The sequence below is a fragment of the Ranitomeya imitator genome, chromosome 1 (genome assembly GCF_032444005.1).
Source record: "Ranitomeya imitator isolate aRanImi1 chromosome 1, aRanImi1.pri, whole genome shotgun sequence".
NCBI lineage: Eukaryota > Metazoa > Chordata > Amphibia > Anura > Dendrobatidae > Ranitomeya > Ranitomeya imitator.
Window position 1 is genome coordinate 907,537,064 of NC_091282.1, and position 19,579 is coordinate 907,556,642.

Sequence of the window (19,579 nt, forward strand, 5' to 3'; positions counted from 1 at the left end):
TCCCGAATTGCATAACTCGAAACTGGAATAAGCCAAACGGGGTGACAAATGCCGACTTGGGAATAGCATCAGGACTAAGGGGAATCTGCCAGTAGCCTTTGCATAGATCGATGGTGGTCAAATACTTTGCCCCCGCCAGCCGGTCTAACAACTCATCCACACGCGGCATGGGATACGCATCCGTCACTGTTTTCTCATTGAGCTTACGATAGTCTACACAAAACCATGTAGTCCCATCCTTCTTGGACACTAACACTACGGGGGATGCCGAGGGACTATCTGACTCTTCAATGACCCCTAAACGCAACATCTCTTGTATCTCTTGTCGCATCCCTTCTCGTACAGACTCAGGGATGCGGAAGGGGGGTTGTCGCAGGGGGGCTGATCCTGGGTCTCAACCTTGTGTTGTGCCAGGTGAGTGTACCCGGGTTTCCCCGAAAACATCCTCTGTCGCTGCCTCAACAACTCCTACGCCTGCTGTCTCTCCCGGCGACCTAAGTCTTCACCCCAGTGTACCTGGTCCCATGTTTTAGACTGAGTCCTCTCCCCTAAGACATCAGGCAAGGGAAGTCCGGCTAAATCCTCTGCTTCAGGTGCACAGATGGCCACTACCTCTTCAGGGCGCTCCCGATAGGGCTTCAGCATATTCACGTGGAACATGCGGATAACCCTGGGGTCATCACAATCGGCGACATTATAGGTGGTGTCGGCTATTTTCCCCACTTCCTGGTAGGGCCCCTGCCATGCAGCTTGGAACTTGTTCTGCCTAGTGGGCTCTAACACCAGGACCTTCTGCCCTATTTCCAAGGTGCGCTCTCTGGCCCTCCGATCGTACATACGCGCTGGCGTCGCTGGGCCACCTGCATGTTCCCACGTACAGCCTAGGTCAGCTCCTGTAGGCGGTCCCGGAATTCCAGCACATAGGGTACAATAGGAACCCCTTCTATGATGCCCTCCCCTTCCCAGTGTTCTAGCACTAAGTCTAGGGGTCCCCTTACCCGTCTCCCGTATACCAGTTTGAATGGGGAGAACCCTGTGGATTCTTGGGGCACCTCTCGATAGGAAAACAGGAGGTGAGGCAAGAATTTCTCCCAGTCCCTGTAGATCCTGGTAAAAGTCCCAATGAGTTGTTTTAACGTCCCGTTAAAGCGTTCACACAACCCATTGGTTTGCGGGTGGTACGGGGCGCTTCTAATGGACTTTACGCCGCACAGCTTCCACAGTTGGTTGGTCACCTCTGCTGTAAACTGGGTACCCTGGTCTGAGATAATCTCCTGGGGAAATCCAACCCGTGAGAAAACCTGGAGCAGGGCAGCCGCCACCGTCTCTGCCAGTACGTTAGGTAACGCAACCGCCTCTGGATACCGTGTGGCATAATCTACCACTGTCAATATATACCTTTTCCCTGACGGACTGGGTTTGGCTAACGGCCCTATCAGATTGACCCCTACTCGGCTAAATGGTTCCTCCACAATGGGGAGGGGGCGTAATTTGGCCTTGCATCGATCTCCCCTCTTGCCAATGCGCTGGCAACTGTCACAGGTCTGGCAGTATTGACGAACATCATAGGTTACCCCCGGCCAAAAAAAGTTTTGTGTCAGACGATGCCTGGTGTGACTGACGCCGAAGTGCCCGGCCAAGGGTATGTCATGAGAGATTCGCAGTAACTCCTGCCTATACTTCTTGGGACCTACCAGCTGTCGTTTTATAGTGGGGCTCGTCCCTGTGTGGTGCTGCTCTGTGAGAGGAGTCTCTGCTTCCATATAAACTGTTCCCCTTCCAGTTCCCCTCCTGTGCCTTCCCACGATATCCCTCCAATGAAGGATCCCCAAGTAACTCCCTCTTAAATTCATCTGGGGTGGCCCAAGAAATGTGTCTGGCTATGGGAATACGTATAGGGCTGGGATGTCTTACCTGGGCCTCCTCTGAGTATGATTCCGCCTCCGCAGCTCGAGCTTGTCTCCGGGTGGTCACAGGATATGTCTCAGCCAGAGGGGCAACCGAGAAGGCAGACAACATGGGCCCCAAGTCATTTCCCAGCAAAACGTCTGCAGGCAAATCCTCCATCAAGCCGACCTCAACAAGGCCATCCCCAACTCCCCAGTTCAGGTGAATCCTGGCAGTGGGCAGTCGATGTATGGCTCCCCCTGCTACACGGACTGCCACTGTCCGGTCCGTCTTCTCTTCGTCCCGGACGAGATGAGGCTTCACAAGGGTCAAAGTTGCTCCGGAATCTTAGTCCCTGCATGCGTTTCCCATTAACCTACACAACCTGTCGATGCTGTTGTCGATTATCTGCCCGGGCTGCCTGCACGGGGTCTACTTCATGTAGCACTTACTCCATGTCTTCCACCCCTTGGTTAGTTGTAGCCCCCAATGCCGGGTCAGCTTCGCCTTGGTAGCAGTGTACAGCGGCCCGGCGGAAGGTAGCTGTTCCCGCCTTTGGCCACTGGGTATGCTGAGTCCAGTTGGGACATTGTCTTTGCAGGTGGCCCAGCTGACGGCAGGGGTGGCATCACGCCCCAGGGGAACTGTGGTAGGCCGGGTTTCTAGCTGGTCCCCCTACAATCTTCGGTGGTTTGGGGCCCTCCAGGTCCATGGGCGGACCCCTAGTGACCATCTTTGATCCGGACAACTGAGGCCTCCTGGCGTCATGATGTTCATCGGCCAGACGAGCGGCTTCCTCAAGAGTCATTGGCCGCCTGTCCTGAAGCCATTCCTGTGTCTCGGGGTTTAGTCCATTAAAGAATCATTCTAACAAGAAGAGCTGGAGGATGTCCTCCTTAGTGGTTGCTTGGCTCCCTTGTACCCACTGTAGCAGTGACCACCGTAATTTACAGGCCCATTCAGCGTGGGTATCGGTTACTCGTTTTATAAGTCCGCGGAACTTTTGGCGGTATGCCTCTGGTGTCAGCGCATACCGGGCCAAGATCACTTCTTTGATCCGCTCATAGTCCATACAGTCCTCATCAGGTACCGTGCGATAGGCGTCCGCTGCCGGCCTGTCAGCTTGCTGGCCAGAATTTGAACCCGTTCCTCCGGCTTCACTTGATGAAGGGCACACTGCCGCTCAAAGTCCTGCAGAAAGCCATCAATGTCTTCCTCTGCCTCCCCCAACTGTCGGAAGGCATTATACTGGATCTTTTTGTGGCTTACTGTTGAAGGTACCTGGGCGGAGGCCAGAGCTCCCCTTGCTCGCTGACTCTCCTCTCTCCGCTCTGCCATCTCCATCTTGGTTAGCTCTATCCTGGTCTGCTCGGCCATCTCGTCCTTCAGATCAGTACGCATATCAGCCATCACCTCTCGTATGATCTCTACTGCAGGGTTTGGGCCATAGAACGCCAGTCTGTTCTTTACCTCCCTCTGGAATTCAGTCTCCTCCAAGTTCACATTGGGGGGCGCTGCACTGTCGTGTTCCATGATGGCTGCTATCAAATCCACTTTTGTTTTGTTGCTGGCGATTAACCTTCGGGCTTCCACCAGATCTTTTAGTATAGTCCTCTTTAACTTCTGGTAGTTGTCTTCCATTCATTCCTTTCCTCCTGTAGAAGGGGTATCACATCCCGCTGTCTGCCACCAGTGTAACGGGGTCTACTGTGCTGTAGTACCTCTTTCAGCACCCCCCGTGTTTCAGGAGGTCCACTCTGCTTTTGCTGGATTCTGAATGAAGGATGCTGGCTAGAATTTCTTGATTATATGGGAGCATATAAAAGCTGACTGCTACTCCAGGTATTTCCAGTCTAAAAGAACGCACTTTATTTACAACACACAGAATATATAACACAGATACACAGGGCAGGCCAATAGAAAAAACAGGCCATACATACATTACAATAGCCGCAGGGGGCCGGAGCCTGCTGGTATTTACTGTGGGAATTACAAAGGTGGGGGAGGTCAGAAGGAGAATATCTTGTCCCCTCTGCCAAGGGGCGCAGCCTGTGGACTGATGCATTTCACATGGAACCTATTATACCTAATATATATAGCATAACATATTCTTGGTGCTGGGGGTTCAATGCATTCCTCTGTTGTCTGAGTATAGTCATATATTTGGTATTTTTCGTTACCCCTGTTCGCATTGCCTTGTTAGTCTGGTTGGTGTATTACGGAACACTACTACTCCCCTTTTCCCTGGGTGGCAAAAGGGAACAGACAAAGGGTGGGTACAGGAGCTAAGGCAAGGTACGTAGCCCTGGCATCTTCACCATCATAAGTAATCCGGGGAAGAGGGCGAGCTAGGGCACCCCTAGCATTAGAGACAGGGAAAGAGCCCCTGGTCCCAGGACACTCGACAACAGAGCCGTGACACCTGGACTTGTGCCATTCATTCAATCACAGCACTGTTTCTCTTATGGTATGGCTGACATTGTGTCACATGACCACTGCAGCCAATTATCAGCTTCCACTCTGTTGCAGCCTTCATATCAGTGCAGAAATCCGGGCGCTGTGTACCATCTTAAACATGCCTTCCCTGCCTTTTCCCTATAGCAGGATAGACACACTGGACTGCACTGTGTACTGCATTCATCTTCACTAGGCCTCTCTGCAAGGTTCAAACTTTCCATAGTGCTCCCCATGAATCTGCCATTTTGGAGATCTAGACGGGATAACCTTGGAGACTAAGACATGGTGGCAGGAGGTGCACAGTAGGTATGGCGACTCTTACTGGAAATGTATGGTCACATTTACTATAGGAGTGGAGGGTCGCTTTAAATCCCCAGTTTGAGTGGTAATATATGTAAATTGTAACTAGCCCTTCCATAACATATATGAAGATAGGTGCGTTGTCTATTGAAGTTGAGCATGATATAAATACAACACATAGGAATTGGTAATAGGCAGAGAGCTGGTTAGTGGCACAGACATATGAGCACAATGTCTATGTACAGAAGTGGGTGTATTCCTGTCATGTGCTTGCTTTTCATGTGTCATACTGATGGGTGTACTCCTGTCATGTGCTTGCTTTTCATGTGTCATACTGATCTGCTGCTGGCACACTCATGAGCAACATGAGATCGCTGTCACATTAATAACTGTGTTGTGTCCTGAGGCATAAGGTAAGGGAAATCTGTGAGTGTTAACTCTTCATAGACTAAATATACATTAAGTGGATATTGTAATATTTAATATCTGTAAGGCCAAGTTCAAATGGCAGTACAAAAACTCTGGCCAGTTACTTCCACAAATTGCAGACGTGACCGACTCCAAGTGCCGGGCCATCTGCTTGTCCGCATATCTGATGAGTGGAGAAGCTGCCTGCTATTTACAGGCACTATTCCGGTCCAGAACTGGAACCAAAGTAGTGCATGCGGCAACTTTTTCCCTACACAGACTGTTGGTTTGTATGGAAAATCAGTCATGTGCACTGGCACATTGGTTGTATGCACATTCGTCTGACGAAGCCTGGCAGGAGATTTTGGCTTCTACTTATAGTATATCTTTGTCTGATACTTAGGGGGCGCTATTTTGCCGCTTCTCAAAGAGGTGCATGAAAATAATGTTAAAGGCAGAAGTGTTCATTTTCACTGAAAGTTACAATGGCAATGTTAAACATAAAGCAGGCACATTCAAGACATCTCATCCATAAACCTCCCTCCTATGCCAAGGAACATTGGAGATTAGGGCCTTGCCATTGGTTTAATAATGTATAATTTGGACTACGGGCATATTAGAAAGTTAAGCCACATCACAATTACTTTGGAATGGTTTTTTTTATAAAGCTGCTGAAAATGTTTTTTTTTTTTATCCTCAAATCTCAGTCTGGCTGTGGGTCATGGATTATTATGATGCTGCTTCAGTGGGAAAAAAATGTGCCGTTTAGGCGCTTGTGAAATCTCCCTTTAGACTGGTGTCACACTAGCGTATCACAACTGGTGTCACACTAGCGTATCACATTCGATGCGATATGCTAATGACCCTAGGCTTCAGCTTTGCTGTCAGCAGGAGCCAACTGTCAGTGCTCTGTGCTCCGATCCTCTCACAAGAGGATTACAGCATAGCTGCAGAGGAGACAGAGAAATTCATATGCATCCATAGACTTTTATCGGTGCATGCGATCCGAATTTTGCATGCAATCGCAGCATGCTGTTTTTTTCCCCGTTCAATCGCATGCACAAGTTTGATCCAATATTCGAATCACACTCAGCCTTGCAAGTCCATGAGTCCGTTGAAACCAGAGGACTGCACTTTGAATGACATCTGAGTGCAGTCAGATTTCCATGGACTAACAAAATGGAGACTTAGCTTTATATATAGACGAACATGAGACTGTTGAGCTTTGGTCAAGGCTCAAAAGATATGTAGCCGATCCAGTCTATGTGAATCTGGGCTTAAGACCACCCCATACACATTAGACTCATATCGATGGATTTGGCTGATGGTCTAATGTGTATGGAGGCCCCAAACGATTGTTGGGGGAGATAAGGATCCGGCGTGTCTGATTTTAGACTGCAGATCATTTTGTTCTCTAAAGGTATCTGCACGCTACATCATTTTCAAGTGAATTCACTCAAACCAGCCTGAAACGGCTCTCGGAAAAAATTAAAGTATTGAAAATATGCATTTCTGTGCACTTTACTGTTTATATGTTCATATGTCTTTTGAACGTCTTTATAAGTATGGAGCATTTTCGTCTCTGAAGACACTTTATACTTAATAATATAAGTCAATGGGATGACAAAAAAGCGCCCATAAGGCAACCTGGGGGTCTCTTTTAGCATTTTGAAAGTATTTTTTTCATTGTTGAATGGAGAGAAAAAAGAAAACACCAGTAAAAAGATGACCAAAAATACTGGAAATAACGTTAATAAGAACCATGCTGTGGATCATAAAAAGTTAAGAAAGCGCTCAGGAAACATCCTAAAAACTACTAAAAAAACAAAGCTTCAAGAGAAAGAACGCCGACGTTTCCTGAAGTGTCTTCCTCTTAAAAAAGAAAGGTGACAGCTGATCCTTTTGCTCTCTAAGGGTAACCACACACATTCACTACTGGGTTGCCAACTGTCCAGAAATTCCAGGACTGCCCATAAAAATGAGGCACTTTTTTGCCCTGTCCATATAAAATATAAGGTGTCTGATTCTTTTGAAGCTTGAGAAATTCATAGATTATTTTGACTGTAATTCTCATTTTATAGTTTGCAGTGACTGCTGCCGATGTCTTCATATAGGAATTGTGGGCTGTAGATGTGAGCTGGTTGCGGGATACAGTGACAGACAGGAGGCAGAGCAAGGGTTAACAATTTTACTTAACAGGGGAATACTCCACGCAGGGAGACAAACAGTTAAAGGGAGGACAAAAACAGTTCAGATGCAAAAAGAAGCGCAGAGTCAATGAAAACAAGGGAAAAGATAGTGGCAGTTCGTGTTAGATCAACTTAGCCTGTTAGTCGTCTTCCAGGCCGTAGCAATTATGGAGCAGGCGATGACGCCAACATTGGCTGCGCGGTGCTGTTCCAGTGGGGTCCTGCAAACAACGGTCTGTCTTCTGGTGCCAGTGGTCGGTGTCCAGTACCTTCCACTGAGCCCCTAGTCCATGAACATATTTGGCCGGAGCAAACAACGCCGCAGCACAATCAGGGTCTCCCGTGGGCGGGAAAGTATATGCTGGTAATATTCTGTCCCCGGGGCCTGTGGCTGCAAATATGGCTCTGTGAGATGCTGAATCTCTTTACCTTACTTACAATTGGCGACGTTCACAGATAGCTTAACTCAGCTGCCGGCACACATATTATGAAGAATACAGAAGAGACTTCAATTTCTTTAAGAATTCTTGTTGAATGCATACAAACAGCAGCAGGTAAAAAAGACTTTCTTCAGACAAGCTGAAAGCACATGTGCCTCTAATGAAGCCAAGATGGAGACTGAGACACAGGGAGAAGAAGAAGGAAGTGAGATGACACCCAGCAGAGGGAGACAGAAGGGACAAACTTCATGGAAAAAGGGAGGATTTGAGCTATGCAAAACACAGGTACACATAGCAACAATAAACAATATGAGAAACTGCAATACAGCATGTAAAATGTACAGGACAGTCATTAAAATGTCTCATTCATGGGACATAACACTCCCCATCTGAAATCTTTAGATTTCATAATTCTTATGATGTCCTCTGGGGATGTCACTGTAGATCTGAAAAACAAAAGGAAAAACAAGCATGCAAGTAACAACAACAACAGTTGTAGTCCAATTGGCATGGTCCAGTCTTCAGTTGGAGGCATGAAGTCCTCAACAGCGGCATAGTCTGAGTCCAAACGTAAACCCCTCTTCAGATTGGGGAAGCCGAAAAGTGCAAACACTTCGACCAACCTAACAATCCGCTGGAGAAAGTTCAAATGTTCCAACACAGCTAGAGGAATATATGGCGGTAGGCTCCCCGCCGTGAGCAGTGTACATAAACGACTTTATGTCCTCCTTTGGTAAAAGTGGCACAAGCTCAGTGACTGGACGGAAGAAAATACGAGTTGAACTGCCCTTTGTAATCTTGACTTCTACCTTACAGATCTTCCCGTCATTGCTTGGTGCAACCTTGGTGATAAGACCCATTGGCCAGTCGTTGCAATGAGCTTCTTTATCTTTAAAGAGGATGAGGTCTCCCTCTTGGAGAATAGATTTTGCAGTCTGCCATTTGTGATGGCTTTGGAGCAAGTGCAGGTATTCAGTTTTCCAGCAGTGCCAAAAGACATTGGACAAGTGTTGTACTTGTTTCCACTGACGTCTGTAAATGTCCCCGTCCACAAACTTCCCTGGAGGGATTGCCGCAGCTCCAACCTTCTGAGTAAGAAGTGTAGCAGGAGTAAGGATCATTGATGCATCAGGATCCGATGTTACTGGTACTACTTTACTGTCTGTGTAGAAGGTAAATGCAATAGCAATGTCCATTTCATCCTTTATAGCTTCAGCTAACTCCACTGCCAGAACAGCGGCACAAAGTTCGAGTCTTGGAACAGAGTGAGCAGGTTTTGGGGTTAGTTTGCCTTACCGAGGATGAATCCACAATGCACCCGGTTATCTTCTTCCAAGGTCTTCATGTAGACTATGACAGCTATAGCCTCTGTAGAAGCGTTGGAGAAAATGTGGACTTCTCTTCTGATGGTGGCTGAAAGGGTGCCTGGGGAATAACAACGTGGGACTTGGAAATGCTCTAAGACCTTCAGAGACTTCTTCCATGCCTCCCACCTTTGTTGTTTCTGGGATGGTAGTGGAGTGTCCCAATCCGTACTCTTGGCGGTCAACTGTCTCAACAGTATCTTGCCTTCAATGGTGATGGGTGCGATAAACCCGAGAGGATCATAGATGCTGTTCACAACAGATAGAACTCCTCGTTTAGTGAAAGGTTTATCACAAGCTGACACCTGGAAAGTGAATATGTCCTGGTTAATATCCCAAAGCAGACCGAGGCAGCGTTGCATGGGAGGAACGTCAGAACCCAGAACAAGATCCCTTACACCAGCAGCGTGATCCTCAGATGGAAATGCTTCCATTACCTTTTTACTGTTGGAGATGATCTTGTGGAGTCTAAGGTTTGCTGCTGTTGGCATTTCTTGCCTGAAGGGAATCAGTACTCCTATAAGGCTGTTGTTTAGATTAGGCCCAGTGAGGAGCAGGCTATTTAGGAAGATGCCTTCATACTGAGCACTGGAGTCAAACACCACTCTAATTTGGTCAGATTTGCGAGGATGGTAGACACCAAAGGATGGGAGATACCAGCATTCTTCACCTTCTTTTAGCAGGGGTGCGTGTTCTGCGTGAGCTCTGTCGAAAATATTCTGCATGAAGTCAACAAAATGTTTCTCCATCTCTGGCCTTCTTTTTAAGGTGCGTTTTAGGGATGAAAACCTTGCCGTTGCTTGTTGCAGATTACAGTATCAGGTAGCCTTGGAGAACGAAAAGGTAAAGGTGCTACCCAGCTATTTGAATCTTCTTGGATGAATTCCTTTTCCATAATCTTTATCAACTCTTTGTCCTCCCTTGCAGGTGCTAGCTGGTTGTCTTCTCTTGTAGAGTTGAAAACTGTTGACCCAAGGTCATCATTGTGGGACAGGAATGTGTCATGCTCACGCCCTGACAGATGGGCGTGAGCTCGGGGGGTTTGTGGCCCCACTGTGCCACAAACCAGACTACCCTGGAAGGGGCGTGACTATGACAGCTGCCTGGGTTTTCACTGGAGCCTCTGATGGTGAGGTCAGGCTTGTGCAGCAGGCAGCTGCCAGGTGCTACTCCAGGGTGGTGTCTGGCTGTGGCTGCTGATCCCACTTGAAGAACAGGAACACTAGGACAGGTGCGGGCATCAGGCAGGACTGGCAGAAGAGCACAGCTGAAACTCAGATGAGTAGGCTGGCACAGCTGAGACACAGGGCTGGCAGAGACATGACAGAGAACACAGGGCTGGCAGGCACGGCAGAGATCACAGGGCTGGCAGGCACGGCAGAGAACACAGGGCTGCAGGCACGGCAAAGAACACAGGGCTGGCAGGCACACAGGGCTGGCAGGGATGGCAGGAACACAAGACTGGTTGGTGTAGTGTATAAAGGAACAGGTAGGGACCTGTTCACACAGGGGGTGCAGGTAAGGATATGTAGTAAGAAGAAACAGATAGGGACCTGTTCACACTGGAGGTGCAGATAAGAAAACAAGCAGAAAGGATTGAAGTATGAAGGAACAGGTTGGGACCTGTTCACACAGGAGATGCAGGTACGGAAACAAGTCAGAAGGAAAGGAGAATGAAGGAACAGGTTGGGACCTGTTCACACAGGAAGAGAAGTGGAAGGCTGCAGATAGGAGTGGAAGAGCAGCAAGAGATAGTGTAACAACAAAAGCTAAACAGAGCAGAACCACAAGGAATGCGGAGAGGAGCTGCAGCAAGAGATATCTGCAGCGGCAAAGCAGAACAGAACCGCAAGGAATGCAGAGAGGAGCTGCAGCAAGAGATTACTGCAGCCACAGAAGCTAAGCAGAGCATAGCCACAAGGAATGAGGAGAGGAGCTGTAGCAGGAGATTACTGCAGAAGCTAAGGAGAGTGGAACCGCAATGAATGCGGAGAGGAGCTGCAGCAAGAGATTACTGCAGCAACTGGAGCGGAGCAGAGTAGAACGGAGCAGAACCGCAGGAGTGCGGAGCAGAGGTAAGCCACAAAGGTACAGAGCAGGCAGAGCCGTAAGCAGGGGCACCGCTATCATGGGGCAAGTTGAGACCCTTGCTTCAGGCGGCAGTCGTCACTAAAAGATAGGGGGCAGCAGAGCGGTGGCCAGAACACCTGGTGCAGACTCTCCATAATCCCTGACATTTGCTGTCACTATTGCAGTGCACGCGCCCCTGCTCACAACCCACGGTGTGCAATATCAGCCGGTCATCCCTGCACTCGAAGAGCAGCACACCACATATTGACTGCTCTGTGCAAACAGGACCTGTGATGAGGTCACAGGAGGGGAGGAGTCACGGGTCACATGATCGGGACCTCCATGGATTGCAGGACTGAGAGGACTCTGCTGTGCTGGTTGCAATGGTAAGTGTATGTATAAGGTGTATGGAGCGGAGCCGTGTGTGAATGAGGTGTATGGAGAGGAGCCGTGTGTGAATGAGGTGTATGGAGCAGAGCCGTGTGTGTACGAGGTGTATGGAGCGGAGCTGAATGTGTACGAGGTGTACGGAGCAGAGCTGTGTGTGTACGAGATGTATGGAGCAGAGCTGAATGTGTATGAGGTGTATGGAGTGGAGCTGAATGTGTACGAGGTGTATGGAGAGGAGCCGTGTGTGTGCGAGGTGTATGGAGTGGAGCCGTGCGTGTGCGAGGTGTATGGAGCGGAGCCGTGTGTGTGTGAGATGTATGCAGCGGAGCCATGTGTGTACGAGGTGTATGGAGCGGAGCTGAATGTGTACGAGGTGTACGGAGCGGAGCTGAGAGTGTACGAGGTGTACGGAACAGAGCTGTGTGTGTGTGAGGTGTACGGAGCGGAGCTGAATGTGTACGAGGTGTATGGAGCGGACCTGAATGTGTACGAGGTGTACGGAGCGGAGCTGAATGTGTACGAGGTGTATGGAGCGTAGCTGAATGTGTACGAGGTGTACGGAGCGGAGCTGAATGTGTACGAGGTGTATGGAGCGGTGTTGTGAATTCCGCTCTTGGGCTCCCTCCGGTGGTTGTAAGTGGCACTTTTGTGAGTTCTGCTCTTGGGCTCCCTCTTGTGGTTTCAAGTGGTATGGCTGCTCCTCGGAGTTAGCTGTCATCAGCTGCCTCCACTTATCGTCTCTTCTGCTCGGCTATTTAGGCCTGGCTGTTCCTTCAGCCAGTGCCACTTGTAAATGGTTCCTGGTTGGATTCACATGTCTTTGGATTTCCCTATTATCCTGACCAGTTCAGCAAAGCTAAGTTTTTGCTTGCGATTTTCTGTCCATAGATTGTGGACTTATCCATTCTGTGCTTTCTATGTTCGTCCAGCTTATCAGTGTGAATTAATTCTGTCTTGCTGGAAGCTCTGGGAAGCAGATTTGCCCTCCACACCTTTAATCAGGTGTGGAGATTTTTTTGTAAACTCTGCGTGGATTTTTTGTAGTGTTTTATACTGACCGCACAGTATTCCATCCTGTCCTATCTATCAAGCTAGACTGGCCTCCTGTACTCATCCTGGTTTCATTCTGTGTATGTCTTTTTCCTCTCCACTCACAGTCATTATTTGTGGGGGGCTAATCTATCCTTTGGGGATTTTCTCTGAGGCAAGATAGTTTTCCTGCTTCTGTCTTTAGGGGTAGTTAGCTCTTAGGCTGTGACGAGATGCCTAGGGAGAGTTAGGAGCATTCCACGGCTACTTCTAGTGTTGTGTTGAGCTTAGGGACTGCGGTCAGTACAGTTACCACTTCCTTCAGAGCTCGTTCCATGTTGCTCCTAGACCACCGCATCATAACAGTACAAGTGGCCAAAATTGAATTAAATGCATCTCAAAAGAAGGAAAAGAAGGTTCTGAACCATTTTTTTTCTGTGCTCTGGTTTGTCTTTTTTTTCCTCTTGATATCTGGGTGGTTCAGGATATATGCTTTGGCATGGATGTTCAGGGTTTGTTTTCTCGTGTGGATCAACTTGCTGCAAGAGTACAGAGTATTCAGGACTATGTTGTCCAGACTCCGGCTTTAGAGCCTAGAATTCCTACTCCTGATTTGTTTTTTGGGGACAGATCCAAGTTTTTGAACTTTAAAAATAACTGCAGATTGTTTTTTGCTTTGAAACCCCGTTCTTCTGGTGATCCCATTCAGCAAGTAAAAATCATCATATCCTTGCTGCGTGGTGACCCTCAAGACTGGGCTTTTTCTCTTGAAACAGGGGATCCAGCATTATTGAATGTAGATGCATTTTTTCAAGCGCTCGGATTATTGTATGACGAACCTAATTCTGTGGATCATGCAGAAAAAACCCTGTTGGCCTTGTGTCAAGGTCAGGAAGCGGCAGAATTATACTGCCAGAAATTTAGAAAATGGTCTGTGCTCACTAAATGGAATGAAGAGGCTCTGGCTGCTATTTTCAGAAAAGGTCTTTCTGAAGCCCTTAAAGATGTTATGGTGGGCTTTCCTACGCCTGCCGGTTTGAGCGAATCTATGTCTCTAGCCATTCAGATCGATCGGCGTCTGCGCGAGCGCAAAGCTGTGCACCATATGGCAGTATCCTCTGAGCAGAGTCCAGAACCTATGCAATGTGATAGGATTTTGACTAGAACAGAACGGCAGGAATTCAGACGTCAGAATAGGCTGTGTTTTTACTGTGGTGATTCTGCTCATGTTAGCTCTGATTGCCCTAAGCGTACTAAGAGAGTCGCTAGGTCTGTTACCATTAGTACTATACAGCCTCAATTTCTCTTATCTGTGACCCTGATTTGCTCATTGTCGTCCTTTTCTGTCATGGCATTTGTGGATTCAGGCGCTGCCCTGAACTTAATGGACTTAGAATTCGCCAGGCGCTGTGGTTTTTCCTTGCAGCCTTTGCAGAGCCCTATTCCTTTGAGGGGTATTGATGCTACACCCTTGGCCAAGGATAAACCTCAGTACTGGACACAGATGACTATGTACATGGCTCCAGCACATCAGGAAGATTGCCGTTTTCTGGTGTTGCATAACCTGCATGATGTTGTTGTACTGGGTTTTCCATGGTTACAGGAACATAATCCGGTGCTGGATTGGAAAACTATGTCGGTGACTAGTTGGGGTTGTCAAGGGGTACATAGTGACGTTCCTTTGATGTCAATTTCCTCTTCCCCCTCTTCTGAGGTCCCTGAGTTTTTGTCGGATTTCCAGGATGTATTTGATGAGCCCAAGTCCAGTTCCCTTCCTCCGCACAGGGACTGTGATTGTGCGATTAACTTGATTCCTGGTTGCAAGTTCCCTAAGGGCCGACTTTTCAATCTGTCTGTGCCAGAGCATGCCGCCATGCGGAGTTATGTTAAGGAGTCTTTGGAGAAGGGGCATATTCGGCCCTCTTCGTCACCATTGGGAGCGGGTTTCTTTTTTGTTGCTAAGAAGGATGGCTCCTTGAGACCCTGTATTGATTATCGTCTTCTTAATAAGATCACGGTCAAATTCCAATACCCCTTGCCTTTGCTTACTGATTTGTTTGCTCAGATTAAGGGGGCTAGTTGGTTTACTAAGATTGACCTCCGAGGGGCATATAATCTTGTTCGTATTAAACAGGGTGACGAATGGAAAACTGCATTTAATACGCCCGAAGGCCATTTTGAATATCTTGTGATGCCATTTGGGCTCTCTAATGCTCCATCTGTGTTCCAGTCTTTCATGCATGATATTTTCCGCAATTATCTTGATAAATTCATGGTCGTATATTTGGATGATATTTTGATTTTTTCCGATGATTGGGAGTCTCATGTGAAGCAGGTCAGGATGGTGTTCCAGATCCTTCGTGATAATGCTTTGTTTGTGAAGGGGTCTAAGTGCCTATTCGGAGTTCAGAAGGTCTCTTTTTTGGGTTTTATTTTTTCTCCCTCGTCTATAGAAATGGATCCTGTTAAGGTCCAAGCTATTCATGACTGGATCCAACCCACATCTGTGAAGGGCCTTCAAAAATTTTGGGGCTTTGCTAATTTCTATCGCCGTTTCATTGCCAACTTTTCCAGTGTGGTTAAGCCCCTTACTGATTTGACGAAGAAAGGCGCTGATGTGACGAATTGGTCCTCTGAGGCTGTTGAGGCCTTTCAGGAGCTTAAACGCCGATTTACTTCTGCCCCTGTGTTGCGTCAGCCGGATGTTTCTCTTCCTTTTCAAGTTGAGGTCGACGCTTCTGAGATTGGGGCAGGGGCCGTTTTGTCTCAGAGGGAGTCTGATTGTAACGCTCGCACCGAGACTGGTTTGCGCGGGCGCCTGGGGGTGTGGCCCCACTGGACCACAGACCGAACTTCCCTGGAAGGGGCGTAACTAAGTAGCTTCCTAGGTGTTCGCTGGAGCCCCTGATGGTGAGGTCAGACTTGTGCAATAGGAAGCTACCAGGTACCACTCCAGGGTGGAGTCGGACTGTGGATGCTGATCCCACCGGGGACAAGACACGGGCAGGCAGGCACGGCTGTGACACTGGCTGACAGACGGGTATGGCAGAGGCCCTGACGGGCGGACTGGCTTTACGGAGATACAGGCAGGCAGACGGGCGCGGCTGGCACTCAGGCAGACAGGCGGGCACGGCTGGCACTGGCAGACAGGACTGATACTCTGGTAGGAACTGGGATTCAGATGGATGTGTGGAAACAGGTAAGAACCTGTTCAGACTGGAGAATATAAAGGAACAGGTAGAGACCTGTATGGAAAGTTGCAGAATAAAGATAGAGCAAGAGTGGAAGCAAAGCTGAATCGCAGGAGGCTGAGTACGAGTAGAAGGCGGAGCTAAGAGAAGAGAAGGAGAAGGCAGAGCTATGAGCAGAGAAGGAGAAGGCAGAGTAGAGAAGGAGAAGGCAGAGCAGAGAGTAGAGAAGGAGAAGGCAGAGCCAAGGACGGAGACGCAGGAGGCGGAGCCAAGAGCAGAGACGCTGGAGGCAGAGCCAAGAGCGGAGACGCTGGAGGTGGAGCCAAGAGCGGAGACGCTGGAGGCGGAGCCAAGAGCGGAGACGCTGGAGGCAGAGCCAAGAGCGGAAACGCTGGAGGCGGAGCCAAGAGTGGAGACGCTGGAGGCGGAGCCAAGAGCGGAGACGCTGGAGGTGGAGCCAAGAGCAGAACCGCAGGAGGTAACACCAAGAGCTAGACGTAGAACCGCAAGCAGCGGTGCCAGGTGGAACCGTAAGGAGCGGAGCCGCAGAGCAAAGCCACAGAGTGCGGAGCAAGGTCAGAGAGCAGAGCTGAGAGAAAAGCTGAGAGACACAGAACCACAGGTTGTGGTAGAACTGAGCAGAGAGATGAAGAGCCACAGACAGTGGCGAACAGAGCAGAAAGATAAGGCAGAGGTACACACAGCAGAGTGGGAAATGACTAATGACAAAGAAGGAGCAGGGACGGACATAGACCAGAGTACAGACAGGAACGGACACGGATACACAAACAGAACACAGATGAAGGCCTGCAATAGTGCAGCCCTCTGAGACAGGAAACACACGACCTGGCAGCTCAGTAGCAAATGCTAACTGAGGGGAATAGTTTGCTCAGGCATCCTCCAATGGGTGAGGATGCCTTAAGTATCAGAGGCCTCAAGGCTATTGGCCAGAAGCACCTTAGGGAGGTGCACACAGTCTCAATAAGAATCCGGAGTGGCTGGCGCCGCCCCCCTATGCACACAGCCAGGAAGTGTACACAGAGCAGGCCGCCATGAAGCACATGGCATGGAACCAGCAGCAGACAGATCTCACAGCATGGCACTGGGTGAGTGAGTAGATGTAACAGGCAGGTGGGGAATGGAAGGCCATGCAGTGATGCCGGCAGGGTTGTTACAGTACCCCCTACTTTACGCCCCTCTTCTTCAAACCTGCTAAAATGATCCATAGAAGAAGAAAGAAACCACTCACAGTCCAAGTCATAACATCTTCAAAGTAGGATAAGGCAAACGGGTCACCAGGAATCTCAGAAGACAAAGTTTCTTTGTGCCCAACAGGGTTAGCTTCATCAGAAATCTCAGATAGCAAAGTCTCTTTGTACCAAATAGGGTTAGCCTCCTCAATGGACTGGACCATTTCCTCTGGGTAGACAAGAAGCAGGGACTTGTATGCTACTGGTTTGATATCTTCACCAGCCAGCCACTTAGAAGCCGAAGGAACACTCACAGGATACATCTTCTGCCTGATATCCAGAGACAAATTTTCAGGTAGCAGAGATGTCTTGAAATCTTCACCAGGCGGCCACATTGAAGCCGAAGGAACACTCACAGGATACACCTTCTGCCCGATATCCAGAGACGAACTTTCAGGTAGCTGAAATGTTCCAGAGTACTGAACGCAGGAAAAGTCACTGGAGCAGAGGGTGGAGAATAATAACTCCACCGGATCAGGAAAAAACTGAGAGGAGAAAACTTCTGTTTTGGAATCTTCACCAACCGGCCATATGGACAATGAAGGCACCCACATAGGAACCATTTTCTGCCGATTATCCAGAAAAAAACGTCCAAGAGGCGGAGGTATTTCCACGAACAGGTTACAGGTATAGTCATTAGAGTAGTGAGGAGAGATTGTCACCGCTTTCCCATCTTTGGTAACATCAGCACTCCTTGACTCGATGACTAACGGGTTCCTGGTATAGTCACTGGAGACGTGTGGAGAGATAATCACCGCTTCCCCATCTTGGGTGACATCAACACACCTTGACTCGACGACTAGCAGACCAGCTGAAGAAGAAGACAACACAGTTGACTGTCCTTGATGCATGGGAACCAGACACCTCTCATGACTGGATAAATTCAAACGAAGTATTTTGCAGGAACTCTTGACCAGAGCGAGTGGTAGCGTCCCAGGCTCAGAATGACCCATGGGCATAACAGACAGCATACAGTAGATAAACTTCTTTGTGTATAAGGCTCCAACTTGGAGCTGTAGTTGTCCTTGCAGGACTAGACTGCTCTTGAGTAGGGCTTGACCAACTTCAGACAACGCCCTTACCGGGTTCTGGAGCTGTATGACAGAGACCACACACCGACTCCGAATGGTTGGCGACTTTACCACACCAAAGCTCCCGGAAAACAGAGACACCGTCTTTGATTTTAATGGAGAGGAGGTACTCTCACATAGGGCAGCCTCTCCTGCTGGCCCAGGGTTTTGGAGTTTTAGATCTACAGGGCAGAGACCGTCTGGATGTTCATTGCAACCGCAGCGATACCGCGTTCCCTTCTTGCGGCTGGATTTGGGCTGCTGCTTTGCCAGCCCACTTTTATCAGCCTTCTGGGGTTTTGCTTGGGTACCTGCTGGGACAGGTAGAGGAACAGGTGGGTCTTGGACGGACTTTGTCTGACGTGACGATTTCTTTGGGGGATTCGCTCGTCTAGACCGCCTCTGGGATCTGGTGAGGGAAGACTTTGCAGGAGGAGCAGGTTTAGGCGCTTTGAAGGCTTTAACAAAGGCTTCCAGGAAAGCCCCAAGGTCTGAGAGGATTGGATCCCTTGCTTCCCAGAGAGGGTTCATCCAATTCAATGCATCTCCTGCTAGGTAGGACAAGATAAATCCTACCTTGAACTCATCAGAAGAAAATTCGGAAGGATTAGCTTCGATATACTGTACATCAGACTACGCTCCAGGAACTCCATGCACTCCTCTGGATCCCCATAGTATCTAGGCGGAAGGAGTTTTTCTCTACTGGCAATGTAATCATACAACTCTCTAGAGATTATGAGGAGACCACCAGGAGTAGGTGTAGGTAGATCTTTCAACTGAGTATAAAAACCTTCCGGGGGCCAATAAAGGCTAGAAGAGAGTTCATTTTGCTCCGAGAGCAACGGCTCATGGGACTCAGCGGGGACCATGGCCTGAGCAATCTGTAACGCTCGCACCGAGACTGGTTGGCGCGGGCGCCTGGGGGTGTGGCCCCACTGGACCACAGACCGAACTTCCCTGGAAGGGGCGTAACTAAGTAGCTTCCTAGGTGTTCGCTGGAGCCCCTGATGGTGAGGTCAGACTTGTGCAATAGGAAGCTACCAGGTACCACTCCAGGGTGGAGTCGGACTGTGGATGCTGATCCCACCGGGGACAAGACATGGGCAGGCAGGCACGGCTGTGACACTGGCTGACAGACAGGTATGGCAGAGGCCCTGACGGGTGGACTGGCTTGACGGAGATACAGGCAGGCAGACGGGCGCGGCTGGCACTCAGGCAGACAGGCGGGCACGGCTGGCACTGGCAGACAGGACTGATACTCTGGTAGGAACTGGGATTCAGATGGATGTGTGGAAACAGGTAAGAACCTGTTCAGACTGGAGAATATAAAGGAACAGGTAGAGACCTGTATGGAAAGTTGCAGAATAAAGATAGAGCAAGAGTGGAAGCAAAGCTGAATCGCAGGAGGCTGAGTACGAGTAGAAGGCGGAGCTAAGAGTAGAGAAGGAGAAGGCAGAGCAGAGAGTAGAGAAGGAGAAGGCAGAGCCAAGGACGGAGCCGCAGGAGGCGGAGCCAAGAGCAGAGATGCTGGAGG

At 49.1% G+C, this 19,579-nt stretch overlaps 1 protein-coding gene across 1 annotated transcript in view; it reads left to right on the forward strand.

Moving 5' to 3' along the window:
• The first annotated feature begins 4,993 nt into the window (after positions 1-4,993).
• The window catches only part of PPM1K (protein phosphatase, Mg2+/Mn2+ dependent 1K), a 58,814-nt gene continuing 44,228 nt past the window's right edge, over positions 4,994-19,579 (forward strand). The window contains exon 1 of the mRNA XM_069743435.1: positions 4,994-5,057. The gene's annotated coding sequence lies outside the window, so the exon portion shown is untranslated. The remainder of the gene's footprint in view (positions 5,058-19,579) is intronic.